This window comes from Vombatus ursinus, unplaced genomic scaffold (assembly GCF_900497805.2).
Source record: "Vombatus ursinus unplaced genomic scaffold, bare-nosed wombat genome assembly UNPS02000749.1, whole genome shotgun sequence".
In the NCBI taxonomy this organism is placed as follows: Eukaryota; Metazoa; Chordata; class Mammalia; order Diprotodontia; family Vombatidae; genus Vombatus; species Vombatus ursinus.
This window is the reverse complement of record NW_020940527.1, coordinates 23999128-24009344: the sequence shown is the minus strand read 5'-3', so window position 1 is coordinate 24009344 and position 10217 is coordinate 23999128. Positions and strand designations below refer to the sequence as shown.

Here is a 10217-nt window from a genome sequence, read left to right as displayed (position 1 = left end):
GGTTGTTGTGAAGATCAAATGAGATAATATATGTAAAGTGCTTTGCTTCCCATAAAACATTCTATGTATTATATGTTATTCTTATTAAAGGATCCCCTACCTCCAGACCCACCAGGAGCTTCTGGTGTGGGCTGGGTTCAAACTAACCTAAGTCTGAACCCTAAAAAGAGAGATCAGGATTTTGTTTCTCAAACTCTCCAGTTCTTTATAGAGCTATAGAGACCTGGAGACCTGTAGAAAAATCACTTAATGCTTAGATTTGACTTTTGTCTGGAGTCTCCCCAGAAAGGGAGTGAAAAGGCACTCAGTGTACAGTACGGATCAGGTAGAGGATGGTTATTTATTTCTTCTACACATAAGAAATGCCTAAAAGTTAAAAAAAGCAACCTAACAAGCACATATGGACTTAAACATGAGTGGTAATTTATAACTATTATTCTATTCTCCTTGGGGGTTGATACTTAAAATATCAAAACATAACACATTTACACATTCATCCTGGCATTGTATCATTTGAATAGCTCCCTCAAGCTAAATGTCTTCTGTCAGGTCAGGCCAGAGGTCGGGCTCCACCCAAGATTGGTGGTCATCTTCTCCAAGAAGCCCTGTAGTAACTGTATGGTACACTTTTATCAAGGGACCCAACAGAGGAAGGCCCAGGGTAAATATGTCAGCAGTAGGGGTACAGCTCCAAATACTTATGAGGCACCAGAATAAACCTAGCTCCAGGTATGGTCCAATGAGGTATACTCAGTGTACTCTAGCCAAAGCTATTGTCCTTCAAGGAAGGATTCTCTGATTATACTTATTACATATTAATTCAAAGATCTTATTTCATCAGTAATGGGTATTTTTTCCATGTTGATCAAATAGCACTTTTAAGCCAAAGTACAGTCATTGGGAATTGCCATAGAGGAGAAAAAGGAGAAGAAGTAAGAAGAATAAGTATTTATATTGTGCCTACTATGTGCCAGGCACTATACTAAGCATTTTTTTTTAAACAAATACTTTCTCATATCATCCTTATAACAACCATACCAGGTAGTATTGACAATTAGGCAGTAATTGGCTGTGATGGCCCACATCCTTTCCTTGGTTTATTCTGGTAGCAGGAAGAAAGAAACAAGCATTTATTAAGCACGTACTATGTGCCGAGCACTGTGCTAAACACTTTACAAATATTATCCCATTTGATCCAACAACCCTAGGAGATAGGTACTATTATTATTCCTATTTTGCAGTTGAGGAAACTGAGGCTAACAAAAGTTAAGTGACTTGCTCAGGGTCACATAGCTAGTAAGTGTCCGAGGTCAGATCTGAACTCAGGTCTTGTTGACTCTAGGCCAAGCACTCTATCCATTTCACCACCAGCTGCCTTTGAAGTGTTGAAAAACAAAATCATCTAGTGGCCAACTTCCTGAATGTTACTGAACTTTACTAGGCTCGTCCTCATATAGCTGGTATACAAGTACATCACCAGACCCATCTTCAAAACCTCTCCCATTTGGTAGGACTTGTCCAAGCTCTCAGTCCACTAGGGTAGCCTTTGAGAATGAAGGGTCACCGCCATCTTGCAGTGAGGTATAGGAACCATATCAGTGGATTCTGTGCTAATCTCCCATATATTTAAAGGACATCATTTGGTTCTGTTCTTTTCTTTGCTTGGGGAAGCATTAACTAAATTCTCTCCTGGACCCAGAGCAAAGACGCACAGTGCCTTGCTATATTTATGCCCTTTCCCAAATATAGGTTATCTTTTTTTCCTAGCCTAGTGGGAAATAGTTTTGTTTTAAAGCAGAATTGTTTCATTGCAGGACAGGCTGTGTGCACAACAAGCCCGAAGTGGTTCAGAAAATAAACAGAAGAATTACTGCAGCCACCCTGCTTATTTTTGCACCTTTCTAGGATTTCATAGGTCAAGTGACATATGCTCTGAGGCCACTGGATAGACTGTGCTGTGTTTGGGGAGGGACGGTGTGGTTTACATTACTCATCATGAGTGTAATGGCAGACTGGTCAATGATGGCTCAGTCCTGGGAGTGTGACAGCTTGGTGAGCCTACTTCTAGTAGTACCTGATGACAGGAAATGGAGGGATTCTGCTCTTCGCTTCAGAATATGTGCAGGTATTCTATGACTGTTTCCAGTCTGCTAAACACATTGTGAAGAATCTAACTTTTGAGTGGCTGCTAAGCTAGAACTGGGCCTGCATTAAAAAAAAGACTAACCAGACAAAGCAAGTCTCTCTTTTTCTTTCCTGCCTGGCTGTGTTTGAGTGAGGAGGCAAGAGCTACTGTAAGCCTTCAGGTGGAGGGTGGAGGAGGGGAGAGAAATAGAGAGGAAGAAGAAGAAGAAGGAGGAGGAGGAGGAGGAGAAGGAGGAGAGAGGAGAGGAGAGGAGAGGAGAGGAGAGGAGAGGAGAGGAGAGGAGAGGAGAGGAGAGGAGAGGAGAGGAGAGGAGAGGAGAGGAGAGAGTTATATAAGAATCCTGAAAGCATCAACTCCCCCTATAACTTCCACACTCAATCTTTTGCTCTCCAGTCTTGGTACTGCCAGTTTCTTCAGTCTTTTCTTGAAGGTCCCATTATCAACTCCTTGAGCCATTCTTTGTGTTCTTCTCCAAGACTGTACCAAATCCAAATCTGTTCATTAATAAGGGTTTTGGTGCAATATATCCTCAAAAGGAGTCAACAGTGAAATATAGCAGCCAAGAAACTATTGCAATCCTAGACCATGTGTAGAAGGAAGTACGGTACCTAGTATATGACAGTCTTGCTGTTTTTTGCCCTGGTCAGACCACATCTGGAATACTGTGTTTATTTCTGGGCACTTTATTTTAGGATGGACACTGATGAGCTGGAGAATATCTGGGGAGAGGGAAGGGTCAACCAGGATAGTGAAGGGCCTTGAGATATCTTAAAAGGATTGGTTAAAGAAACTAGAGGTGTTTAGCCTAGAGAAGACTTGGGGGGACATGATAGTGGTCTCCAAGTATTTGAAGGGTTGTCATATGGTGGAGGATTAGACATGCTCTCTTAATCACAGAGGTTAGAACTGGGACAAAGGATGGATGTTGCAGAGAGGTAGATTTTGACTCTAGGTAAAGCAAAAATTCCTAACCATTAGAGCCATCGAAGGTATAATGGGCTACCTTAGCAAGTAGTGGGTTCCTCCTCACTTAGAGTCTTCAGTAGAACCCGAATGACTATTGGAGATCTGTCAAGTAGAGATTTTGCCTCTAAGGTCTCTTAAGAATTTGAGATTCTGTGAATAAGTCATACATTGAACCATTTGGAAATAAAGACCATCTTTTTTTCAATCACAATTTTTTCAAATATGTTGTTTCTCAACCCTTCTTATAAACTTCATTGTCTTTTTATAAGTAAAAAGTAAAAATTTAAAAAAAGGAATCAGGTTTAAAATAACTCTTAAAAGTAGGTATTGCTAAATGTATCAGATTAAAATCTTTGTCTCTCTAATAACTTTGTCCTTCCCCTTGCATAGTCACAAAAATCACAGGTTTTGAGCTCCTTTTTTTCTAATTGCTTTTCTCAACAGTGCTGTAAATTTTTCATAATTTACATGGAATGGGATGACAGGGGAAAACTGATTCTCTTCTCCTAGCTTTAGAGGCACCAGCCAGGAGGGATGGAGAAAAGAAAGACTGAAGAGGAGAGATTGATGTGTTCCTGGGAAAGCAGGCTTCTCTTGGTCTGTATCTTCGCCTCATGTCATAGAGCATGTTGGGGGTAATGGGAAAGCAGCGGCTCTGACACTGCCTCTTGAACTAGAAATGGGGAGTTTTACAGCCCTTCTGGTTTTGTAAAAATGCCCTCATAAACCGTAAGGGAAAAACCTTCATTTGCTTGACAAATGTGTTGGAGTTAGGCTTTGGGGTCTGACTGTAAAAACCCCTAAATGAGAAGTCCCTGTTATCTGCCTGGGAAAGTGGAAATGAGTCAGGGAGGGAACATGTTTCCATTATAGAGTAAATGTCTCCTCTGCTTCTTACTGTGGGAGTGAAGCCTCCAGCAGACTCTGCCTTTACATCCTCAAACCAATGTTTTAAGGATAACTGACATTTATAGAGGGTTTTAATATTAGCAAAGTGCCTAATTCAAGGTTTACAGCAACCATTAGGGGAAAAAAAAGGAAGGAAACAAGCCTTTGTATTGCACCTACTATGTGCCAGACACTGTACTAAGAGCTTTATAATTATTATCTCTTTTGATTGTCACAACCACCCTGTGAGGTAGGTGCTGTAATTATCCCCATTTTACAGATAAGAAAACTGAGCCAGGTGGAAGTTAAATGACTTGCCCAAGGTCACAAAGCTAGTTAGTGTCAAGCCTGGATCTGAATTCAGGTCCTCACCTGACTCCAGGCACAGCCCTTGAGATTATCGTTATTATCAACCACATTTTTTAGATGAAGCTTCCTGAGGGTAGGTATTGTTTCATCCTTTGACCTTTACCCTTAGCACTGACACAGAGCCTGGCACATAGTAGGTGCTTAATAAAGACTTTTTGATTGATTGATTGATCCTATCCTATCCTACATAGAGGACGGAAGGCAGGATTGGAATACATGCTAGCTGTGTAACCATAGGCAAGTGCCCCAGGCAACCAGAAATTATGGATGGTTTCCATTTAGGGAGGGCATTCCCAAGCGTGGAATGAAGGCTATCCCATGGAACACTCGGTGACTCCTGATTGGTCCTCCTGTGTCTCTATGTCCAAGGGCCATTCACAAGCCCAAACCCATGCATGTGTACTCTATAGATGCCAGTGAATTCCCTGTACCAAAGAAACCATAGGTACTTACTCCAAAACATCTGCACTATATATTATGTGCTGTGTACCTCAGTGCATTCTTTCTTTTTCTGGGCTCCCAATGACTACAGAGCCTACTTAGGTAATAAGATTTAGGACTTATAGATTAGGTAAACTAAACCTTCATTTTACAGATGAGGAAACTGAGGCCCTGAGAGTCAGATTTGAACCAGTGTCTTCTGCTTCCAAGTCCTATGCATTTTCCCTTTCTTCAGCTTCACTAATCTTTGGGTAATTCCTCAGGGCAGTCACCTGGAATTTCCTAATCTTAGAGAAAATATATTTCAGAGCCTTTTTTATGTACCCTAGAGTTAACGAAAAATCTCTATTGTCATTCATATCTGTTCTGAGGATCTGAAAAATCCCCTAACTAGGAGATGGGATAAACTGCTACCTTTGGTAGCAGCAGATCAGACATTATATTGGATCTTTCCTCTTTGGTGCTTAGGAAGGCTCTGCCAGTATCTTCAGTGCATGACAGGCAAAGCTTTTCTTTGATTCAGGCTTTGAGAGTGCCATTGAGGTCCTTCTGTGCTCCCACCCAAGTGCACCTTATTAGCTGCTGGGGAGTGACTGAGGCAACAGAGAGAATTGTTATAATGAGAAAATACTGTACTGTTAATAGCAGGAGAGTGTCTGTACATTTTAAATTAAACAGAAATGGCAGTGACTATGACCATTTAGCACTTTTATTATACGATAATGTGCTGGGAATGAAAATCGTAAATTTTACTGCCATATTAGCCCAAATCCTCTTTAAACTGCCAGGATACTCTCCAGTGAGTGAAATTCACTAGCAAGAATGTGGACAGAGATTGCCATCTTGTGGACAATGAAGTAATTACAGGGAAAAATCCTTAAAACAGATAGAAGATGGCTGAAGGTTAATTTGTCCTCCATGCAAACCAAAGACGATCACTCTGGGGGAAAATGGCATAAAAATGATCAACTCTATCATCTTTATGGCTTTGGAAGAGAACAACCCCACAAGATTTACATAGCAGTGTCAATAATAAATTAGAAGTGTCTTGTGATGGAGGGAGAATCATCTTGCTAGCATTCTGTAGCCAACTAAAACCTGTCTCTATCAGTAAAATATGTTTCTGTACTTTCCTGTAGAGAAACTGCTGGTCTGAATTTAAAACTCATGGGCGTATTGACCTGAAGCAGTAAATACTAGCTCTAAGCTCTTTTTTTCTTTGCAAATAACCTTTAAGAACTGAGGAAATAAATAAGGTACCTAGATGCCTTCCTTTGCTCAAATATTTTTCCATTCATTGTGTTGTTGCCAAATCTGGACCAGTGAAGAGAATAGAGAGAAAATAGTGAATAGACATTGTTCAATGTGTAGTACAATTTAATCACAAGAAAATAAATGGAAAATTCCTTTCTATATTTGAGACCAGGCTATAACTAGTTTAAATTGTAATGTGTCGATCTTCTATGTATGAATTATATATTTTAATTTTGTAGTAATAAAACATGCGTTTAAATTGAATAAGATTCAACAATAACTTGAAGGAATTATTAAAGTCATTTTTATAGAATTTGTTAATGATGAAAAGCTGAGAAAGATAGCTAATCCAAGCAGATTGTAGGGCTTTGAACTGGAAGGAAACTTAGATATGCAGGTGACACAGAGCTGGTAGAGGCAGCTGACACACTGGATGGCAGAGATAGGATTTAATATGACCTTGGCAGTCTAGAAGTTTGGGATGAATCTAATTACATGGGATACAAAGAGGATTTCTTACATTTGGGACCAACTTCACAAATACGAGATGGGGAGTACCTAGGGGTTTTAGTGGACTGCACTCTCACTATGAGTCAATAATGTGATATGGCAGCCAAAAAAAAGCTAATGTGAACTTGAGTTGTTTTAAGAGAAGCATAAAGAGGATGATTGAGGAACCTTGCAGGCTTCAGCATGGCAGTGGTACCCTCTGATTCCTGGCAACCAGCCAAAGTCTTCTTGGAAACCAGCATGGGCACTATGATGTTGAAACCATATTGGAAGCATGTCTCCAAGACCTCGAAGGACTTTGTGATTTCTATAATGGTGATGAGTTTCATAGGATCATCAAAGACATCATAGTTCAGGATAGTGATCCAAATGGAACAGGCAGAGGTGGTGCATCTGTCTATGGCAAGCACTTTGCAGATGAACTTATTCAGAGTTGAAATTCACAAGGGATGAAATTCTTGCAATGGTTAATGCATGGCCAAACAACAATGCCAGTCAATTCTTTGTGACTTTGGCCCCCACCCAATGGCTTGATGAGAAGCACACCATTTTTGGCCATGTGTGCCAAGGCATGGGGATGGTGAATCAAGTGGATAAGGTAAACTCAAATGCCCAGAACTATTCTGCTAATGATATGAAGATTATCAAAGCTTACCCATCTGAATAAAATCAGAGTCTAGGCAGATGTTTCCAGTCCTAATAAGTCACATTGTCAGTTCCTTGGAGATGACTCAGCTGGCCAGTCCCTAGGAGACCTATGGATATCAGGATAAAATGACCTCCTCACTCTGACTTATTTGTTCTTCATTAAAATCATCATTGGATTTAGCTACATAGTTTCAGTTTTGTCCTGCAAATTTAGCCCAGTGTCTCACATACACCAGAGATGAGAGTGAATTTTAATAAGGCACTTCTTTCCTTCTTCTCAGCACATAAATGTCAAAACATTTGTACATACACACATTACTGCAATTGACCAGAACTGTTCTCTCCTGTACTTGTCACTTCTGATTCATCTGAAGAAGAATTAAAAAGAATCAGTAGATATTGAGAGAGAGAGAGAGAGAGAGAGAGAGAGAGAAAGAGAGAGAGAGGGAGGGAGGGATGGAGGGAGAAGTGTGGCTTCCAATTGTAAAGAAGCTAAGGGACTAACTTCCATTTCTAAATCTATGACCCTATAATCCTATGATGAATATTAGGAAGACCCACAGTTAATTTTCTTTCACTTGGGGAAATCAGTTCTAATCCCAGCTATTCCAGGAGCTCATTGTGGGCAATCCAACAGTCTCAATATACTCTGCCAGAAGTATGTTGAGCCACTTCTGGACTATTGTGTTTAGTCTGGGGCACTAAAGTTGATGAAAGACATTGATAAGATGGAAAGTGACCAGAGGAAGAAAGCCTGAATGATGAATGGTCTTGAATCCATATCATACAATGCTTGACTAAAGACACTGGAGATGTTTAGACTTGGGAAGGACATGAGAGTTGTCTTCAAGTAGAGGGATTAGACTCGTGCCTGGCCCCATAGGGCAGAATTAAGAATAACTAGTGGGAGCTGCAAAGAGGCAAATATAGCATTGGTGTCCTAACAGTTAGAGGGATCCATTGGTGGAAATGGATGCCTTGAAAAGTAATGGCTTTCCACTCCTTAGAAGACTGCAAGTAGAGGCTGAATGACTAGTTGTCAAGTATGTTGAACTCAAGATTCCTTTTGGGGTATGGATTAAACTAGATAGGCGTGGGGGTCCTCTCCAGTTCTCACATTCTGTGATTCTGTGAGGGTCTAACTCCTTTATTTCATAGTTGAGAAAACTATGGCTCAGAATTAAAATTCAGAATGGTAAGGGCAGGCTGAAACTGTGGGCCAAGATGAAATTGAACAAGGACAAATGTAAAGTCCTACCCTGAGGCTCAAAGAATCAATTGCACAAGTAGAACTGTAATACCTAACATTTATATGGCTCTCTAAGATTTGCAAAGAGCTTTACAAATATTATTGCATTTTATCCTTGCAACAATCCTGGGAGGTAGATGCTATTATAATTATATTATTATAACATAATGTAACATAATATAATATAGTAATAGATAAAATGATATATGATTATAATATATAATTAATTGTTTTATTATTATATAATCATTTTATTATATTTTAATTATTAATTTAATTATACCTTATTAACATTATTGCTATATTATGTATAATTATTAATATAGTTACATACTATAATAACTATAAATAGGAATTTGTTCTCTTAAGGAAATAAGAGGTGAGGGTGGCAAGCTTACCTGGGGTACAGATGTTTAAGGGAGGAGACTTGAACTGGCCACTGTTGATGGACTGGCCATGATTGTAGAAGGGATCAGTGAAGTAAGGGGAAGGGGCTAGTGATAGTGATGACCAAGAGGAAAAAGCATGCATCAGGAGGAAGCCATTGCCAGTGAGAGTGGTTCCAGATGGGGAGAAGCTCACCTGCAATGTAAAGACAGAAGGAGAACTGCTCAGGACATTGCTCTCAGCACTTTCTAAGTGTCAGCATCCTGGGGCAAAGTGTCAATCATTCTGCCCTAGTTATATAGCTCTGGGCACACATGCAAATTGAAGCAGGTCTAACTTAGAAGCAGTTTATGTGAAAAAGATCTGGTGGGCCTGGTTTGCTGCAAGTTCATTGTGAATAATTGGTGTGATATGGCTACTAAAAAACTAACATGATCTTAGGACGCAATAGTGGCCAGACTGCAGGAAGTAAGAGTGTCATTGTACTCTATGGTGGTCTGGGGGCCATGTTTTAAAGTAGCTTGGACAAATTGAATCCAGAAGAGGGTGATGAGAATGGTGAGCAGCCAGGTGACTGTATCAGATGAAGAATGATTGAAGGCACTCAGGATGTTTAGCCTGGAAAAATAAAGAGTTATTGGGGGAGAGGACAGCCATCTTTGAATAGCTAAAGTGCTATCATGTCTTACCATGTGAAAGAGGGAATAGACGCTGGGTCTGAAGTCAGGAAGAACTGGGTTCAAAGTCAGCTTCAGATACTTACTAGCTGTGTTGTCCTGGGCGAGTAACTTAACCTCTGTTTGCCTCAGTTTCTTCATTTGTAAAATGGGGATAATAACAGCACCCACCTCAAAGGGATCAGATGAGATAATATTTGTAAAAAGCCCTTAGCACAGTGCCTAGCACATAATAGGCACTATATAAACGCTTATTCCTCTCCCTTTCTCTACACCAATTCTGCGTAGCTACAAATGACAGACTCAGAATTAAGGAACAGATACCGCATTGTAGAAAGCTGGGTTTACCTGTACATGTCCTTTGCAGAATGTGTTGTGCAGAAGAAAGAACACTGGATCTGGTATCCTAGACCTGGGTTTGAGTCTTTACCCTTACCCTGGTATTTGCCACTGGTGTGACCTTAGACAAGTCATTTAATCTCTCTGGGTCTCAGTTTCCTCATCTGTAAAATGAGGTTTAATGATATGATCTCTAAAGGCCCTTCCATTTCTAAATCTATGACCCTCTGATCCTATGATGAATATGAGGAAGACCCACAGTTAATTTTCTTTCACTTGGGAAAATCAGTTCTGGCCCCAGCAAGGCTAGGAACTCGTTGTGGACCGCCAGGCGATCCATCAT

General features: G+C 40.2%; 1 pseudogene; it reads left to right on the top strand.

Moving 5' to 3' along the window:
• The first annotated feature begins 6757 nt into the window (after nt 1-6757).
• LOC114040077 lies at nt 6758-7241 on the top strand (annotated as a pseudogene).
• The last annotated feature ends 2976 nt before the right edge of the window (nt 7242-10217 follow it).